Genomic DNA, 18757 nt, shown 5'->3' on the forward strand with positions numbered 1-18757 from the left:
TGTGTCCTTGAAAGAGCTGATTTTATTTGTTAGTACTTCAAAAGTATTGGCTTTTTGAAACCAGAGAATATTTCTTCAGCATTGCATAGCTAGAAAACATTAAAATGATGTTCATAAAATATCATAAAATTACTAGCCTGTTATTATATGCCAGAAAGTCTTAGTGGTTGTTGTTTCTCATCAGAGAATCTTTGTAGATTTGTAAGCCTTTCTACCCTGTTGCAAAAGAATATGTATGTGGTAGTTAGGCATTGTTGATATATGTTTGCCATTTTAAGCAACACACAATTAAAATGGAGTCCTCTTCCTCCAGCTAGAACCCACTGTAAAATTCAGTATAGAGAATCATTTGGCTGCCTATTCATTTGTTTCTGCAAGTTTAGTACTACATCAGCTATAAGATTCTTGTGTATATAAATGTGTGTGTAAGATAATTACCTTGACCTTCCTTTGATGTACTTTTTTTAAGGTTTTATTAAGGAGTCTTTATTAACCAAACTTGGTGATAATAGAGCATACTAGAATTAGCAAATCACAAGTCCATATGGCAATCCAACCAATCATAATCCAACCAAACATAACCCAAAGGGGAACAAATGGCCATTATCCTTAAATCCATTCATAAGCTGAAGACCTATGTCCCAGCTTCCCCAACAATATAAATTATCCTAAGAGACATTTAACAGATAACCTGGACACACTTACAAAGCTGCAGACATTCACCTTTCCCTGGCTTCTCTGCCCACATTCCACCACTAGGCCTCACCTCTCCTGGAACTCCTGACAGCACACAAATCAGAAACAACATTACTATGTCCATTATCCCATCTAAGCAATACACAGGGACCATGCTCAGAGGATTACCTGTCCTGGGTCAGCCAAGAGTCGAAGTGCCAGAGCAACAGAAGCACCTGGCCAGAAAAAGAAAACGATGTACATTTGAAAACAGTGGTCACCAATGTGTGATGCACTCAATATGTGGCTCACATTTTTTACTGAGGTCTACTGTTTGTCAGGCACTATTCTTACTTTTCTAAGCCCAGAGGATATAGTGACAAACAAGATACACACGGCCCTGCTCTAAAGAGCAAATAAGCAAGATAATTCAGGGTCACAGTACTATTAAGAAGGAAAATAGAGTGACATAGGTAGCATTTAAGGGAAGGGTGCTGTTCTAGTTGTGTTCATTTATATGGGACTTTGAGAAAATGAGAAGTGACCAGGGATGAAGAAAAAGCAGCAAAGTAACCCTTTGGTGGAGCAAAGGCTACAGCACCCACTGGCAAATGCTGAGGTGAGGCGTTCCATGTCAGACTGGGCCAGCTGCAACACCCAACCGGCACACGTGAGACCTGGTGGGGGTGGGAGGGGTAGGCAAACCCAGTAGGGGGAGCTGCAGGGTGCTCCCCTTCTGGGTCAGTATTCCACTGGTGAGTGTGAAAGCTGGGACTGGGGGCAGACAGGCCGGGCAGGGCTACAACACCTCTTGGCCTGTGTGTAAGCTGGATCAGGGACAAGCCAGGCTGGACGGACGGTACCTACTAGTACATGCATAAGCCAGAGGGGATGAGGGTTGGTTGGGCTTTGCCACAGCATCAGCTGGCAGATGCTGGCATGGGGGAAAAACTCTGTTGAGTTAAACTGCAGTACCACCTGGAGAGTCAGGATCCAGGAGTGGGAGTGGGCCCATTAGGGAAACTGGGCTGTAACTGACTGGTGAGCATGAGAACCAGGATTGGGGCAGGCATGGCTAGACAGAGAGTGGTACCCACTGGCACATGTGTGGGCTGGATAGGGGGGCTAGTTGGTTTGAACTAGGCCTCAATGCTCATTGACATGTGTGAGAACTGAGTGGGATGTGGGACAGACAGGACCAGTCTGCTGTGCATACTGGCAAGCACAGGGGCGGGCCTGGTGGGAGTTATTGTAGGTCACTCTGACTAGGCTACGATTCCCACTGATTTGTGTGGGGACCGAGTGTGCGGTGGGCAGGATTGGACTGGATTGCCACACCCATTGGCTGGAGACAACTGACTCAGCAATTGCAACTAACAGTATGCACGTAGGTCGATTTGGGCGACGGCCTGTCCGGAACCCTGTATTGGCACGCACATGCAATAATTAGGTCTGGGATTATCTCAGACAAAGTTTCTTTGGGAATCCCCCCAACTGAACTGCTAGACTCAGAATTCCAACCATGGAGAAGAATGCAGTTTCCATGGTCTGACTGTGGAGTGCATATGTCAGAGCTGGGCCTCCTCAGTGGCTCAGGGCATTGGACAGCTCTGGAGCCTGCAGAGGACACCTGGTACCATAACAGAGAATGGAGGACAGAACAAATCCATCAACTGCCCCAGCCAAGAGTTGGTAATGAATACCTGAGTAAATGGAGTCTCTAAGGTGGACTGTGTCAGCCAGTGGAGTCTGGAGAGATTTCATCGTTATTGGAGTGTCGAAACTGGCAGCAATACAGAACTGCTGAACTAGCAAAACTACTTGAGCAAGACCCTCAGAGCCTGCCTCACATTAGGGACCCTGGGATGGGTGGGAGGCTGGGTGTGGCTTCTCTTCTTACCTCTCCCCTTCCCCCCAGATACAGTAAGGAAAAAAGAAAATGTCTCACCCACTTTCCTCTAGTCCTTGACCGTTTGCACCCTAATCAAATATGTAAAAATGATCAAAATAAAATTTATACAATTAAAAAAAAGTTCAGAGAAGGAGCCAGCGGTGTGATGACACAGGAGAAGCTGCCCTCGGTGCCAACATTTTCTTTTATCTTTTTTATTTATTTTTGTTTTTATTGGACAGTCAGATACACAGAGAAGAGAAGAGAAGAGAAGAGAAGAGAAGAGAAGAGAAGAGAAGAGAAGAGAAGAGAAGAGAAGAGAGAAGATCTTCTATCCACTGGTTCACTCCCCAGATAGCTGCAAATGACTGGAGCTGAGCCTATCTGAAGCCAGCAGCCAGGAACTTCTGGGTCTCCCACATGGGTACAGGGTGCCAATGCTTTGGGCTATACTGTACTGCTTTCCCAGGGTACAAATGGGGAGTTGGATGGGAAGTGGAGCCTCCGGGACATGAACTGGCACCTATATGGGATCCTGGCGAGAACTCTAGCCACTAGACTACTACACCAGGCCCTAATTCCATTTTCTATAAACTCTTAAATCTTTTAATTTGTCTTGAGATGGAAATTAAGAAATTTATATATTTTTTAAAGATTTATTTATTTTTATTGGAAAGGCAGACTTACAGAGAGGACAGAGAGAAAGATCTTCCATCTGATGATTCACTCCCCAAGTGACTGCAACAGCCGAAACTGAGGTGATCCAAAGCCAGGAGCCAGGAGCTTCTTGCTGGTCTTCCATGCAGGGGTCCAAAGCTCTTGGGCCATCCTCTACTGCTTTCCCAGGCCACAAGCAGGGAGCTGGATGGGAAGTGGATCAGCCAGGACACGAACTGGTGCCCATATGGGATCCCGATACATGTATGGCAAGGACTTCAGCCACTAGGCTACAGTGTCAGGCCTGAGAAGTAGATGTTATAATGGCAGTAATAATATGCACTTATTTTCTGAAGATTTATTGATGTATTTCAGAGGCAGAGTTACAGAGTATGAGAAAGGCAGAGATATTTTTCATATGATTCACTTTCCAAATGGCAGCAACAGTTACAGTTAGGGCTGTACCAGGCTGAATCCTGGAACTCCATTTGGATCTGGAACTCCGTTTGGTTCTCCCACAAGCATGGCAGAAACCCAAGCTCTTGAGCCGTTTCCCAGGCACATTAGTAGGGATTCAGATCAAAAGCGAAACAGCTAGGACGTCAACTGGGACCCATATGGTATACAGGCACCACAGGGTATGACTTAGTGCCACAATACTGGCCTTATAATAACATGCATTCAAACATAACCTTATACAAAAAATTATTTTCCTACACAAGAAGAGACTGATGAATAGCATAGTTTATATCTTTGCATTGATCTTTAATAGAAAGAGCTGTGATTTTCATGGCTGTTATGGTTCCTATCCTTTGGAAAGCTTCATTATACATTTACAAGCAAATAAAAGTGAAAAAAGTAATGTGTGATTATGAAAGTAGCTTCAATAGGATTCCCTCTTGCCCAGTATGTAGCCCAAGTTTCCTGGCCTATACTTTGAGAACCTGTCCTAGACTTCTCTGGGTTGGGCACGGTGCAGAGTGAAGGATGTTGAAGCTGCTTTAGGACACTAATGTGGCTGCAGTGGCTGATCCAGATCTCACATCCAAAGAAGAAGTTGGGGCCTGGTGCAATAGCCTAATGGCTAAATCCTCACCTTGCAACTGCTGGAATCCCATGTGGGGGCCGTTCATGTCCTAGCTGCTCCAATTCCCATCCAGCTCCCTGCCTGTAGCCTGGGAAAGCAGTCAAAGACAGCCTAAAGTCTTGGCTCCTTGTACAAAAGTGGGGAGACACGGAGAAGGCTCCTGGCTCCTGATTTTGGATTGGCTCAGCTCAAGCCATGGTGGCCACTTGGGAAGTGAACCAGTGGACAGAAGATCTTTCTCTTTGTTCTTCTCTCTGTTAAGTCTGACTTTCTAATAAAATAAGTAAATCTTAAAGAACAGGGAGAAGAAATTCAATCCTTCTATTATTTAGTACATGTTGGTTTGGGTTGAGTTTGGAGTCACGGTGATGTCATGGTTTGGGGGTTTTGGACTTCCTGGTAATACTGGAATGTTTAATGCTGTGTCACCTCCTTGAAGTATGTAAAGCTGGTGTTTCATTATTGGTTTCATCCCTGTTACTGTGGAGATGCTGATGGGAATGAGGAGCTGGCTTGCTCCCTCCCGGATAGCTGGTTCAGTAGTCGGTGCTAAGCTTGCAAAATCTGCTCTGAAATGCATATATCCACAACGCTTAGCGGCATTAGCTGCATGATAGAATTTGGGCCAAAGCTAGTGACCCATAAGAGCCACAGACTCAGTTCAAGCAACCTTTTGTTCTTCTTTTCCTCACCTCTAAAACCAACATCAGGGGGTGAAGACTACATAATGGAGCTAATGAAAAATGTCTATTGGATACTACTGTCCTTTGCAGTTCCCTTCTCAGACTTTGGGCATGTGGGTGACTAACAGGCAGATAACACTCATGCATTCATTCACTGATTCACTGGTAACTATTTAATGCTTGTTACCAGGAGACCTCATAACCCCTCCAGCCTGAGTAGGCTGTCTGAGAAAAATGTTGAAATTTGTATGTGAATGTGAAGGCCTTCCTGATTACATATCCTGTCTTCTGGGGAATAGCCTAGTGCTGGGATTTGTTTCAACGCCATTCCCCTGCCTTACGATTCTTACTCTGTTATTTCTGGGAGGCTGCTCTGAGTGATGGAGAGAATTTTCCTATACGATTCCTGGGGATGGTTCTTGTACCTGCCGCTGTTTGCTGGGCTTGTCTGGGTGGTCTCTGCCTTGCCTGCTAGATCAGTCGGTCTGAGCCCATGCTACCAGTTCCTCCTGAATCCTGCGAGAGGGCAGGGCTTCATAGAGATATGGGTTTTTTTGTGTGTGTTCTTCTTTTTTTTTTTTTTAAAGATTTTATTATTATTGGAAAGCTGTATATACAGACAGGAAGAGAGACAGAGAGGAAGATCTTCCATCCGATGTTACACTCCCCAAGTAAGCCGCAACGGGCCGGTGCTGCGCGGATCCGATGCCGGGAACCAGAAACCTCTTCCGGGTCTCCCACGCGGGTGCAGGATCCCAATGCATTGGGCCGTCCTGGACTGCTTTCCCAGGCCACAAGCAGGGAGCTGGATGGGAAGTGAAGCTGCCGGGATTAAAAGCGGCGCCCATATGGGATCCAGGGGCTTTCAAGGCGAGGACTTTAGCTGCTAGACCACGCCGCCGGGCCTGTGTGTGTTCTTTTTTATTTTCTAAGTTATATGTCTTTTTTTTTTTAAGATTTATTTTATTTTTATTACAAAGTCAGATATACTGAAAGGAGGAGAGAGAGAGGAAGTGGAGCTGCCGGGATTAGAACCAGCGGCCATATGGGATCAAGGCGAGGACCTTAGCCACTAGGCCACGTTGCCGAGCCCTAAGTTATATGTCTTTAAAATGTGTTTATTTGAAAGGCAAGGAGACAGAGAGGGAGATAAAGAGATATCTTCCACTGTTGGTTTGCTCCGCAAATGGCCACAATGGGTAGGGGGTGGAAATCAGCTACTTCGGCCATCAGCTCGGCCTTGCAGGGTCTGTGTGAGCAGGAAGCTGCAGTTGGGAGCCAGAGCCAGGAACAAAACTCCCGTGAAACCAGGGATCTTAACTGCTGGGATGAAGGTTGATGCGAACAATAGCATTTTAAAATGGACCAAGCATTAAAAAACAAAAATTAAAATGCATAGAGATGCATTTATACTGTAAGAGGGCTTTGGGGGCCTTTTGCATTTCAGAGAATTGTCTCTTAAAAAAAAATCAACTACAGCCCATGACATCCATTCCTATTTTAAAATTATTCTTTATCCTTGTGGCTATTACACTTTGAGAAAGAGCTGTGTGCTGGTGTGACATCCCAGAGAGCACAGCCGTCATAAAACCTCACCCATCTGTGAGCCCTGGGATCCAGCCAGACCCCTTTTGCTAGCAGCCTCTTTCGCAGAAGGTCGTGACCCAGTATTCGGTTTTTATCTACAGGAAGCAGCTAGAAGGCATTGTACGTGCTCTGTGTGTCAGTGGGATTTTTAAAATGTAGTTCAGGACAGCAAACCTGAGAGCAAGCTGGATGTTAATGACTTGTTGAGAAGCCACACACCTGGTGTCTGTGCCCCATTGCCTTCTGACTCCTCCCATTGCTCAACGCCCCCTCCACCTTCCTGATCTCAGTCACTTTGCCTTTCACCTTACTGCTCGAAGTCTGATATTGTTATCAACGAACTCATCAGCCTGCATTATCCCCTGTAACCTCCTGCGCACAACCTTTACCCTTTGCATTTGTGTCCCAAAAGCCACGGCTTAGACAGTAAGAACATGGTGCAGTCACGTACGCAATGTTAACAATGGAAACAGTCACCTTACCACGTGCACCTGCTGATTGTGTAAATCTGCCAGATGGGCATAAGCCCTGCTTCTGAGTAGTTAATCTTTTATTCTGTACATGAAGCCCATAAAATATAATTACCTTGCATTTGTAACTAAGGGGCCCAATGCAGTAGCCTAATGACTAAAGTCCTTGCTTTATGTCCACTGGGATCCCATATGGGCACCAGTTCTAATCAGCTGCTCCATTTCCCATCCAGCTCCCTGTTTGTGGTCTGGGAAAACAGTAGAGGACGGGCCAAAGCCTTGGGACCCTGCACCTGCATTGGAGCCCTGGAAGAAGCTCCTGGCTCCTGGCTTTGGATGGGCTCAGATCTGGCTGTTGCAGCCACCTGGGGAGTGAACCAGCTGATGAAAGATCTTCCTCTCTGTCTCTCCTTCTCTCTGTGCATCTGCCTTTCCAATGAAAATAAACTTTTTTTAAAAAAATTACATCCCATTTGTAACTAAGAAGTGTTTCCCAAGTTTGTCTGAAAAGTAAAGTTTCATTCTTTCAGGATGTGTTATCATGACCTAAACTGTTAGATAATTCCACAGGTCTGCTTTGTACCATTTTAATGAAAAAGCGACACCTATCTTTTGATATGTCTTAGACAGGACATGTAGGCCAAGTACAGAGGTGATGTTTGGAATGATATGACCTGAAATGCAGTCATGCATTATAAGGGAAAGTCACTTTGAGATCCCTTATGGCACCCAGAAAACCAAGCAGTCAGCCTCTGGAAGCTGATAAGATACAAGGGGCCTGGGCATCTGCCTTGGGACGGCACCAAGCTGCCACAGGCAGAGAAGAAAAACAGGGTTCAACATGAACTGAATGTTCAACTATCAGGCTGCTGCTCACATAGGCGACTCTGGTCCTCCAGGACTGTGCAGGGGTTTGTTTATACAATTGCCAGTTAACGATTCCTGAGTAATTGGGACAGTTAGCCTTAAGATTATGCTTTCAGCAATAGACTGTATTAACATCAGCTATAAGGTATCATGCTTCTTAAAACAAGTCCCCACAATGTCTACATCAGACATTTATGATTAAAATGCGGACTCCCAGGCTGTAGCCCAGATGTGATCAGAAGTTCTGGGCCTGGGGACTAGGAATCTGTTTTAGCACAACTCCACGGGATTCCTGGGTACAGCAAAGCACACCTGTCCTTGGCAGTTCAGAGAAGGAAGCTGGAGCTGGAGTGGATTGCCTCCTGAACAGAAAGTTCTTCTATGCCTTTGGTCCGCAAGGGGAACCTAGCCTGTGGACAAGTGACAGAATGAACATTCCCGGGGGCTTTAGGTAACCTAGACGCACAATTCCCGGAGCTCCTTGTACCTGGAGGAGAATTCTGCTGGGGGTCGACCAGCTGGCGGCTGAAGTTAGTTGCCACAACATTGGGTCTCAGAGTCCAAGGAGACATGTAGGTGAAATACAAACACTCCCTAGTGAACTCTGAAGAATATTCTAGAATGTCTCAAGGAAAATAAGGAAAGGGAAGAGATGGTTTGACGAGGAGCACAGACTGGGTGAGCAGCAATGCTTGGGAGATCTGAATGTAAATGCCCAAAAAGTTGTTCCAGTGGTGTGATGAATAATTTCCTCTGGGGTGTGTAACCAGGCCTATCTCTCAGATCCAGCAAATAACTCTGGGATACCTCCAGGAAGGGCTACATCCCTGAGAAGTCTGGCTAAGATGAAAATTGTGGAAAGAGATTCATTCTCCTATAGTGGACAGAACATCTTTGGCTGCTGTCAGGATGGCTACCTCTGGTGGGCTGTGGCTCCCAATTTGAAAGATGGTTCAGCTGCCACTTAATACAGGGACTCCAGATGCCTGAATCCCCTTCATGCTGCACTGCCAGAGCCCCAGGTGGACTGAGCCGACTCCAACAGGATGCCAGAGCCTGTGCCGAGTGCTCTCATGTATCGCTTGTCCAACTACCGTGCCCCCCGCAACCCCTTTGCCAAGCAGGGATCTTGTCAAGGTCACATCCAAAGCTAGTAAGTGTCGGTGGTGGTTAATTTTGTAATGTTCAGCTTGGCTAGGTTATGAGGTCCAATTGTTTAAACACTGCGCTAGGGACTGACGTTCGGTTCAGAGTGATGGTTAAAATACTGTTGGGCTGCCTGCCTCCCACCTCACAGTGCCTGGGTTCAATTCTTGGCCCTCAGTCCTTGCTGCAGCACCCTGCTAAAACCAACCCTGGGGAATGAGGACAGTTCTGGTTTCTGCCATTCATGTGGGAGACCTGGATTGAGTTCCAGGCTCCTGATCATTGTGGACAGCGGAGGAGTGAACAGAAGTAGTGTCTGTCTTTCCCTCTCAAATTAATTTTAAAAAAGTTTACATGGTTGTCCTCTATGTTGCTATGAAGGTATATAGGGGGAGAGAGTGTCATTTAAGTCCATAGACTTTGAGGAAATTAGACGACCCTGCAGAACATGGGTGAGCTTCCCCCAATCAGGTGAAGGCCTTCTGAGACTAGATTCAAGTCTCCAAAGGAGGAAGGGATTCTCTCTCTAGATTACCTTTCAACTCAAGACTGTGATAACCGAGTCCTGCTGGAATCTCTACCTCCTGACCTGGCCCCTGCAGATGTTGGACTTCCCAGTATCCGCAGTTGTGAGTCAACTCCTTGAAATAATTCTCTCACTCACTTGCTCTCTCATACAATATTCTGTGTGCAGAGAGTTGAGCGGCGCAGGGCCTCGGAAGGGCTCTGACGGCTGCATTCTGTGTTCCGTGTGCTGGCAGGGCTTGTGTTGGGCTGGAAGGCTAACCCAGGACTGGGCCAAGCAGACCACTAGGAATAAGAGAGAAGTGCAAAGAAGCAGAGCTGAGACCCTGCCGCGGGACACAGGCCTCCCAAGGGGCCTCTTAGCCACTGCGCCAAATGTCCCCTCTCCCCCACGGCTTTGTGATCATTTCTAAAATCTTTATCTGAAAGAGAGGGGAGGGAGAAGGGTATCTTCCACCAGCTAGTTCGCTCTCCAAATTCTCACAGTGGCCAGGGCTGGATCAGGCTGCAGCCAGGAGTCAGGAACTCCACTGGGGTCTCCCACATGAGTGGCAGAGACCCAGGCAGTTGAGCCATCATGTGCTGCCTTCAAGGATGTGTATTAACTGGAAGCTGGATTGGAAGCAGATCAGCTGGGATTTGCACTCGGCACTCTGATATGGGATGGCAGCTTTCCAGGTGGCAGCTGGGCCACCGTACTCCAAATGCAGCTGTGGGATCTTAAACTCCGTCTCATGACTGAACCCCTTTCAGCTTCCCTTTGCCTGCCCATAATACTAATTTGGGGAAAACAGTAGATCAATGGACCAGTTGGGGGACTGGATGAATGATACACACCAAACTCCTTTGCCTAACTGCTGAGAACATGTTAATTTCTATAGTGGTTTAAAAAAAAATTTATTGGAAAGGTAGATTTACAGGGAGAGGGAGAATCAGAGAGGAAGATCTGCCATCTGCCAGTTCACTCCCCAGGTAGTCACAACGGCCGAAGCTGAGCCTATCTGAAACTAGGAGCCAGGAGCTTCTTCCAGGCCTCCCGTGCGTGGGTGCAGGGTGCCAAGGCTTTGGGCCGTCCTCCACTGTGTTCCCATGCCACAGCAGGGAGCTGGAGCAGCTGGGACATGAACCGGCACCCTTATGATATCCCAGCATTTGCAGAGGAAAGGGGAGGATTAGCCAATTGAGCCAATGATGAATTTAGCATTATCATTGATCTCCTCACTTAGTATTCTTAAAAAAGAGAAGATTTATCTATTTATTTGAAAGGCAGTGTTAAACAGAGAGAGGGAGAGAGGGAGGGGTATATATATAGAGAGAGGTCTCCCATGCACTGTTTCACTCCCCAAATGGCCATAAGAACCAGGGCCGGGCCAGGCCATAGCAGGAAGCCATGAACTTCTTTTATTGCAGAGACCAGAGACCTGGACCATCTTCTGCTACTTTCCCAAACATATTAGCAGGGAGCTGGATCAGAAGTGGAACAGTTGGGACTTGAACCGGTGCGCATATGGAATGCTGGCACCACAATGAGAGGCTTCACTCACTGTGCCACAGCACCAACCCCTATTTACTGTTCTTGATGACTCAATGGTGTGGATCATTTTCCCCTTTCTCTAAACCCTCCTCCTTGTTTTAAAGAGAACACATTTCAGCAGATGAAAGAGAAAAGTAGAGGAAAAATGAAGACTTGAATGCAAAATGGAACCAGCCAAGAATCTGATTTAGAAATGAGCTCGGAGCTTCCTTGTTCCTGAGGAGAAAAAAGAAACTGGATTGGTTATGTAAGCCAGCATTATCATCCATGATATCCAACTGACAGCTCAGGGGAAAAACTCAGGGACAGGTTTTTTTTCCCGTCTCATGTTGCTGCCTCCTGGGCCTTGGTGACCCATTCTGCTGGTGGGCAGATGGTTGGTGAGAAAGAGTTTCTGAACGAGTCAGTGGTCCTGATCCCTGGGAGGCGCACCTGTCACTGTCTCTGGGGACTTGGTGGAGAAGATCTAGCTTCTGGCCTAGAGAAGGAATGGTGTAACATGTGCTTCAGAAATCAAGAGCGTCACACACGGGTAACAAACAAGATGTGTCATGCTGTGGTTTGCAGCAACGCCTGTTTCCTGTCTTTTGCAATTTCAGGCTCAGTGGGCCTTGACATAGGCATGAAGTGTGCAGGTTCTGAGGTTTGTTTTTTTTTTTTTTGCATTTTTGCTTCCACTTCTTGGGCAGTTTATCCACAGCAGTCAGTGATGCCTGGCTGAAGACTGCTGTGTGCCAGGACCTGCCTGGGCACCCATGCCTCCGGCCTGTAAGGACAAGGCCTGGGCTAGGAGGAGGCACAGCTTTCTCAGGGCTCTGGGAATTCAGAGGAGGCCACCTGCAAACATAGATGGGGGACTCCTCTGTGCGAGAGGAGGGACTTGAAGGATTAGATGGGTGGAGGAAGAGGCCCTGTGGAGCTGGCGCCATGGTATAGGAGCTTATGCCTCTGCTGCAGTGCCACCATCCCATGTGGGTGCTGCTTCAAGTCCCTGCTACCCCACTTCTAATCTAACTATGCTAATGTGCCTGGGAAAGCAGCAGAGGATGACCCAAGTATCACCCACATGGGAGATCTCAAAGAAGTTCGGGGCTCCTGGATTCCAATCATTTGGCCTTTTGAGGAATGAACCAACAGAGAGAACTCTGTGTGTGTGTGTGTGTGTGTGTGTGTGTGTGTGTGTGTGTTTAATTCTCCCCCTTCAAGTGCTGGGATCCCATATGGGCACCAGCTCATGTCCCAGCTACTCCACTTCCTATACAGCTTCCTGCTATGTCTTGGGAAAGCAGTGGAAGATGGCTCAAAGCCTTGGGACCCTGCAGCCTCATGGAAGACCTGAGAGAAGCTCCTGGCTTCAGATTGGCTCAGCTTCAGCTGTTGTGGCTACTAGAGGAGTGAACAAGCTGATGGAAAATCTTTCATTCTCTCCTTTCCTCTGCAAATCTGCCTTCCCAATAAAAATAATATAAATCCATAAATAAATTTTAATTTGTTTCAGGAATATTCTTTATCCTCCCTTTGGAGGAAATAACTAATTATCTTTTTTATCTTTTTTTTAAAAGATTTACTTATTTTTATTGGAAAGTCAGATATACAGAGAGGAGGAAAGACAGAGAGGAAGATCCATCCGATGATTCACTCCCCAAGTGAGTGCAACAGCCAGTGCTGCGCCGATCTGAAGCTGGGAACCTGGAACCTCTTCCGGGTCTCCCACATTACTGCAGGGTCCCAAGGCATTGGACCATCTTCGACTGCTTTCCCAGGCCACAAGCAGGAAGCTGGATGGGAAGTGGAGCAGTTGGGATTAGAACTGGCGCCCATATGGGATCCTGGCGCGTTCAAGGCGAGGACTTTAGCCGCTAGGCCACGCCGCCGGGCATAATAGCCAGTTATCTTTATTTTGGCTTCTTGTGCCCAAATATGTTGGTGTGTGAAACATTTGGTTGCTGTTCAAATCATGGGAACACACTTCTGTGCTATGGGGGGAGACCAGGCAGAAGGGTGGGGACATGTGCAGGGGCATGTGAACCCAGGAACTGCCATCAGAGAGCCCTCAGCACAGGGATCTCCTATGTGTGTACAATCCAATCTCACATTCTCTCCATTCAGTAGAGGACAAAATGTGCCCCAGGACATAGAGCCAAAACATGGAAGGAGTCCAGCTTCAAATTTCAGGCACCTGAACTGGAATGATACTAGAGTGGGGTAAACTGTCACATGCAATGCCACAATCTCACATCAGGGAGTTGATTAGAGTTCTGGCTGCTCCATCTTTGGCCCAGCTCCCTCTTAATGTGCCAGAATGGCAGAAGAAAATGTTCCAAGTACGTAGGCCCCTGCCACCTATGTGGCTTACCCTGATACAATTCCTGGCTCCTGGCTTTGGCCTGGCCCAGCCATGGTGCTTGCTGGCAGTTAGGGAGTGAACCGGTGAATGGAAAAATCTCTCTTTGTCTCTCTCATCCTTGATCCTTTTTTTCCCAGAAAAAAAAAGATAAAGAAATAAATATTTACAATCAAGTGACCACAGGGCTCATCTCTCAGCCACACCACTTCCTTTGGGAAAAAACCAAAAATGCACCCAGAAGCCAACACAGATGAAGACATCAGGAGAACTGGGGTCTTCCCCACGAATTTGGTGACCAGATTGTTTTAGGGCCCTCCCTGTTGCTCTGCCGCTCTGCCGCTCTGCCGCTCTGCCGCTCTGCCAGGGGAGAGGATGTAAGACTTTCACTGGCAGCCTCTCGCTGAGTGGCAGGTAGAAGATCAGCTGAATCGTAGCTTCTTGCTGAGTAAGATGGGGAAGAGCCCCAAAGGGGAAGTTGTGTCTTTCTGTGGAAACTTCTGTGAGAACTGAGTTGAATGCAGAGGATGTCAACCTTATAAGTGCAAGAAGCTGTGGAAACTGCGACTTGCTGATTTCAGTTCCCACCCTCGCCTCTGCCCCATGCGGATGTCTGTCCAGGAATCTCAGTTGTCCCCTGGGGATAGATTGGGGCAGAGGGAGGAGCTGACGATCTTGAGAAATGGCTTCCAGTGCAAGCCGTGTGATGATGCAAGTGCAGTCTCAGAAAAACACCCTTAATCTTCTCGGATCTCAGCCTCCTATACTGCCCAAAAGGAAGCCTTGGTCGTCAGCCCTACAGGCCTGTACCCTTTGCTCAGGACTCCCAACATCATGGAGGACTCAGACCACACTGAGGAGTTAGCACAACCATCAAAACTTTTCTTGGGTAGAAATACAAGCCCTCAAGTGTTAACCAACGATTTCAGGGAAATCAGAGGACTTCCCTAGGCTCATTCATGCTGCAGTGAGCACTGCTGCCCCATCTGGAGGCCTCTGTGGCAGTGTGTCATCCAGTGTGGCCACCTGCAGCCCTGGGGTGCCTCCGCAGCAGCTGGCCTGCCTTGAGATTTGCAGGAAGTATATGGTCTACATGACTTTGAAGATTAAGTATAATAGAAAAACATAAAAACATTCTCATAGTATTCATATTGACTGTGTTAAAGGAAGCGTGGGTATTTGGGGTTAAATAAAATACATGATTTCTGGTTTCTTTTTACTTTGTAAAACTATGTGGAGGGTCCAGCACGGTGGCCTAGTGGCTAAAGTCCTCGCCTTGAACATGCCAGGATCCCATATGGGCGCTGGTTCTAATCCCGGCAGCCCCGCTTCCCATCCAGCTTCCTGCTGTCGCTGGGGAAAACAGTCGAGGATGGCCCAAAGCCTTGGGACCCTGCACCTGAGTGGGAGACCTGGAAGTAGCTTTGGGCTCCTGGCTTCAGATCGGCACAGCTTTGGCCATTGCAGTCAGCTGGGGAGTGAATCATCAGATGAAGCATCTTTCTCTGTGTCTCTCTTTCTCTTTGTATATCTGACTTTGCAATAAAAATTAAATGAATCTTAAAAACAACTACGTGGAGGTGGCAGTTTGGCTTAGCAGATAAGACCCTGGTTAAGATGCTCACATCCTATATTGCAGTATGGATTTGCTTCCCAGTTCTACTTCCAGTTCCAGTTTCCTGACAGTGCAGACCCTAGGAGACACAGGCGATGGCTCAGGTCACTGGGTTCCTTCACATGGGAGACTCAAGATGGGTTCCCAATGCCAGGCTTTAGCAGCCCTCACTAGGGCAGGTAGGTGGAGAGTCAGCAGATGGGAATTCTTACTCCAAGACTTATTTATTTGAAAGGCAGAATAACAGAGGGAGAAAGAGAGACCTGTCTCCAGTTGCCATTTTACTGTCCAAATGTCTGCAATACCTTGGACGGGGCGAGCCTGAAACCAAGTGCCTAAAGCTCAGAACCCCATCCAGGCCTCCCTCAGGGACGGAAGAAACTCACACACTTGAGCCATCATCTGCTGCCTTCCATGCACTGCTGGATCAGAAGCCCAGAGTAGCCAGTACTCAAATCAAGCACTCCATGATAGCACAGGGTATCCCAAGCAGCAGTTTTAACCCACTGCACCGCAATACCCTTTGTGTCTGTCAGTCTTTCTGTGGCCAGAACATGTGACAGGCAGCAGGGACTGCTGCATGCTGGCCAAACAGTGCTGCTCTGTGATGGCACCTGCCGATGGGGATGCAGAGCCTCCTCCCGCAGTCAGATGGACTTCCCCACGTCTGTCCAGGAGTGCAGAACGAAGCTGTGCTTCATGTTTCTCCAGCTAGACTGAAGCCTCCTTGAGGGCAGGGGTTAAGTTTAGTACTCTGGCTCCCCTAGCCAACAAAGTGCTTCTTCTGGGGCCACCTGGGAGACTAGACTCCCACATAACATTGGTAGTCCGCATTCCAAGGGCAGTCTGCATTCCAAGTACCATGAGCTCATGGCCCCACTTCAGCAGACATGTGCTCTCTCATGGTGCTGGGAGCTGAGAGAGTTGGAAACCAAGTTTTACGGCAGGGCCAAGCTCCCTCTGAAGCTCTAGGGCAGGACCCCACCCTCTTTCTAGCACCTGCTGGTCACTGGCTATCCTGGGTATCTCTTGACTCATGGATGTATTGCCCCCATCCCTGCCCCCACAACCATGCAGTTGCCTCCTTTTCTCTCATATTCACTTCTTATAAAGATACAATTGGATTAAGGATGCATATTAATTTCATATTACCTCATTTTAGCTTGATTATAGTGCAGAGAACCTATTTCCAAATCAGGTTGCCTTCTGAGAACCCAGTGAACTTGAACTTGGTGGGAGACATCATTCAATTTGGTACAAATGTTTTTCCTTAGATCCATTTGTCGGCAGTTACAAAGAGATAGAGAGATCTTTCATCTACTGATTCACTCCCTAAATGGCTGTGACAGGAACCTGGAACTCCATCCTGGTATCCTAGGTGGTTGGCAGAAGTCTAAGTACTTGAGCCATCTTCTACTTTAACAGGGAGCAGAGTCAAAAGCTGAGCAGCCAGGACCTGAATCGGCACTCTAATTTGGGGTGTCGGCATTGTAGGCATCAGTTTGACTTGCTGTGCCACAACACCGGCCCCCCAACTCACCACAGCTATTGAGTATCTTTATGGGAAAGATATTACCAAAGACTCTGGTTAGTACGCAAATAATTTCTCAAGCAACCTCTAAGGCAAAGAAGTGACAGAATAGAGTGTGTGGTGTGTGCCAGGCATAGATCTAGACTTAAGGGACCCAGCAACGAACAGGATGCAGTGTTTGTCCTAGTGGGTGCTTGTGTATCAGTGATGGAGACAGACAACATGGAAGTGTGTATTGGTGTCTAAAGGGACATTGAGTAGAATCACAGAGGAACAGGGTAGGTGATGTGATGGGCTGTTTTTGATAGATCACGCCAAGGTGACAGCGCTGAATAGAACTGAGTTGCACACGTATTGGACTATAAAGATAAGAACAACTGTGAAGCCCCACGGAAGAGCCCAGATGATGTCATCATCATGATGGAGGCTTGACAAGGTCTGGGCTGGCTGCTGGGCATCCAGTCCCCAGTCCGACCTGCTGAACCTGGTGCCATGGCAGCAGTGGAGCAGTCCAGAATCCTGGCTTAGGGGTTTCACTTCCTCTGGTCTCAGTTCCTCCACTGTTTGGCTCAGTTGGAACCTGGTCATCTCTGGCTCTCGCTGGTGGACCTCATGCCATTGCTGCTACCGTTTCCAGACAATAAGAGCCCAGCTGAGCCTTTCCTTGTTGCTGACGCTTGAAGCTCAGGGTCTTACAACCCATTCCCCCATTTCTCCCTGGTTTCTTTTTGGGATGTGCCTAATTCTTTTTATCCTGCAGGGTTTGGGGTTGGTTTAGAATTTCCTCCGGAAAAAGGCAGGTAACCCCCACATTCTGCCCTGTGACAGGGTGGTGGGGGTTCCCCACCCAGCCCTCTCCTTTTCCTCCTCCACGACTTCACTCAGATTAGCTGCTTAGATGAGCTCTCCTCCAGCCACCTCATTTAAGGAGGTTGTGCCCATGAGTGGGAATTGTGGGGTAGTGGTGGTTAAGCCACTGCTTGAGATGCTGGCATCTTGCATCAATCAGAGTGCTGATTCAAATCCCTGCTTCTCCACTTCTCCCTGGTGAACATCTTGGAGAGTAGTGGATGATGGCCCCAGTACTTGAGTTCCTGTCACTCACATGGGAGACTGGATGGGGTTCCTGACTCCTGACTTTTCACTTGCCAAGCCCTGGCTATTGCTGACAACTGAGTAATGAACCCACAGAAGGAACAGATCTCTCTGCTCTTTCTCCTTCCCTTCCTTTCCCCACATGCTCTCCTTCTTTCATTCTATCTTTCAAGTGAAACACCTGCAAAGAGTTTGCATTCCTGTTGGGGGTGAATTGAGCAGAGCTACCGCTTGCACAATTGCAGAAGGTGCCATTTTGCAGTTCACAATATAAGTGGTGTCCATGGGGTTGTATCTGATTAGCTATGGGGGGAGAGGCAGTGGCTGGACCACGGTGAGGGCTCACAAAAAAAAAGGGAGCACTAAGTGCAGATTGACAAATTGAGGAACCCAAGCTAAGTAAGGGCTTGCCAGCTTAGGTGAGGGGGAGTACGGGCGGAGGAGATCTCCATGCCCAGCACAGACCTGGCCACAGGACACCCAACAAGTGAGGCCCACAAGATGGGCAGTGATACCCTAGCTCCAGTCCTCAGAGTAGAGCTGGGGCTTGCACTAATGCTCAGCCACCAGCGCCCGGGGCTCACACCCTCCCTCCAGTCCTTCTAGCTGTGGGCTCTGCGCTGCGCTGCACAGCAGCCCCCAGAGGGCTTTTTAAAACACCATATGATGAGGCCTGACCCAAATGGGCAAGAATGGGGCCAGGCGTCCCTTTGCCAGGTATTAAAAGGTGAACCAGGTGTGAGAACCACACTCTAGGTTTTTGGGACCACCAAACTCAACAATTTCTACCCCTGTAGCTCCTCAGATAGAATTTGAGAGTCCATGAAGTCTGGAATAAATGCCACCATAATCTTTACTGACCTCCAGTTGAAATGCAGCCCTTCCTGCCACTAGGTATAGGTGTTAGACCCAGCAGTGTAAACAGCACTTCTGAACTTGTCACCTAAGGAAATCACAGATGTTTTTGTGTTGTTTTCATTGTGGGTAACTTTCATTTTCATTGTTCATTGTGGGTATCTTGAAATGCAAGGCATCTTCAAAATGCTCATG

The sequence above is a fragment of the Ochotona princeps genome, chromosome 13 (genome assembly GCF_030435755.1).
Source record: "Ochotona princeps isolate mOchPri1 chromosome 13, mOchPri1.hap1, whole genome shotgun sequence".
NCBI classification, from domain to species: domain Eukaryota; kingdom Metazoa; phylum Chordata; class Mammalia; order Lagomorpha; family Ochotonidae; genus Ochotona; species Ochotona princeps.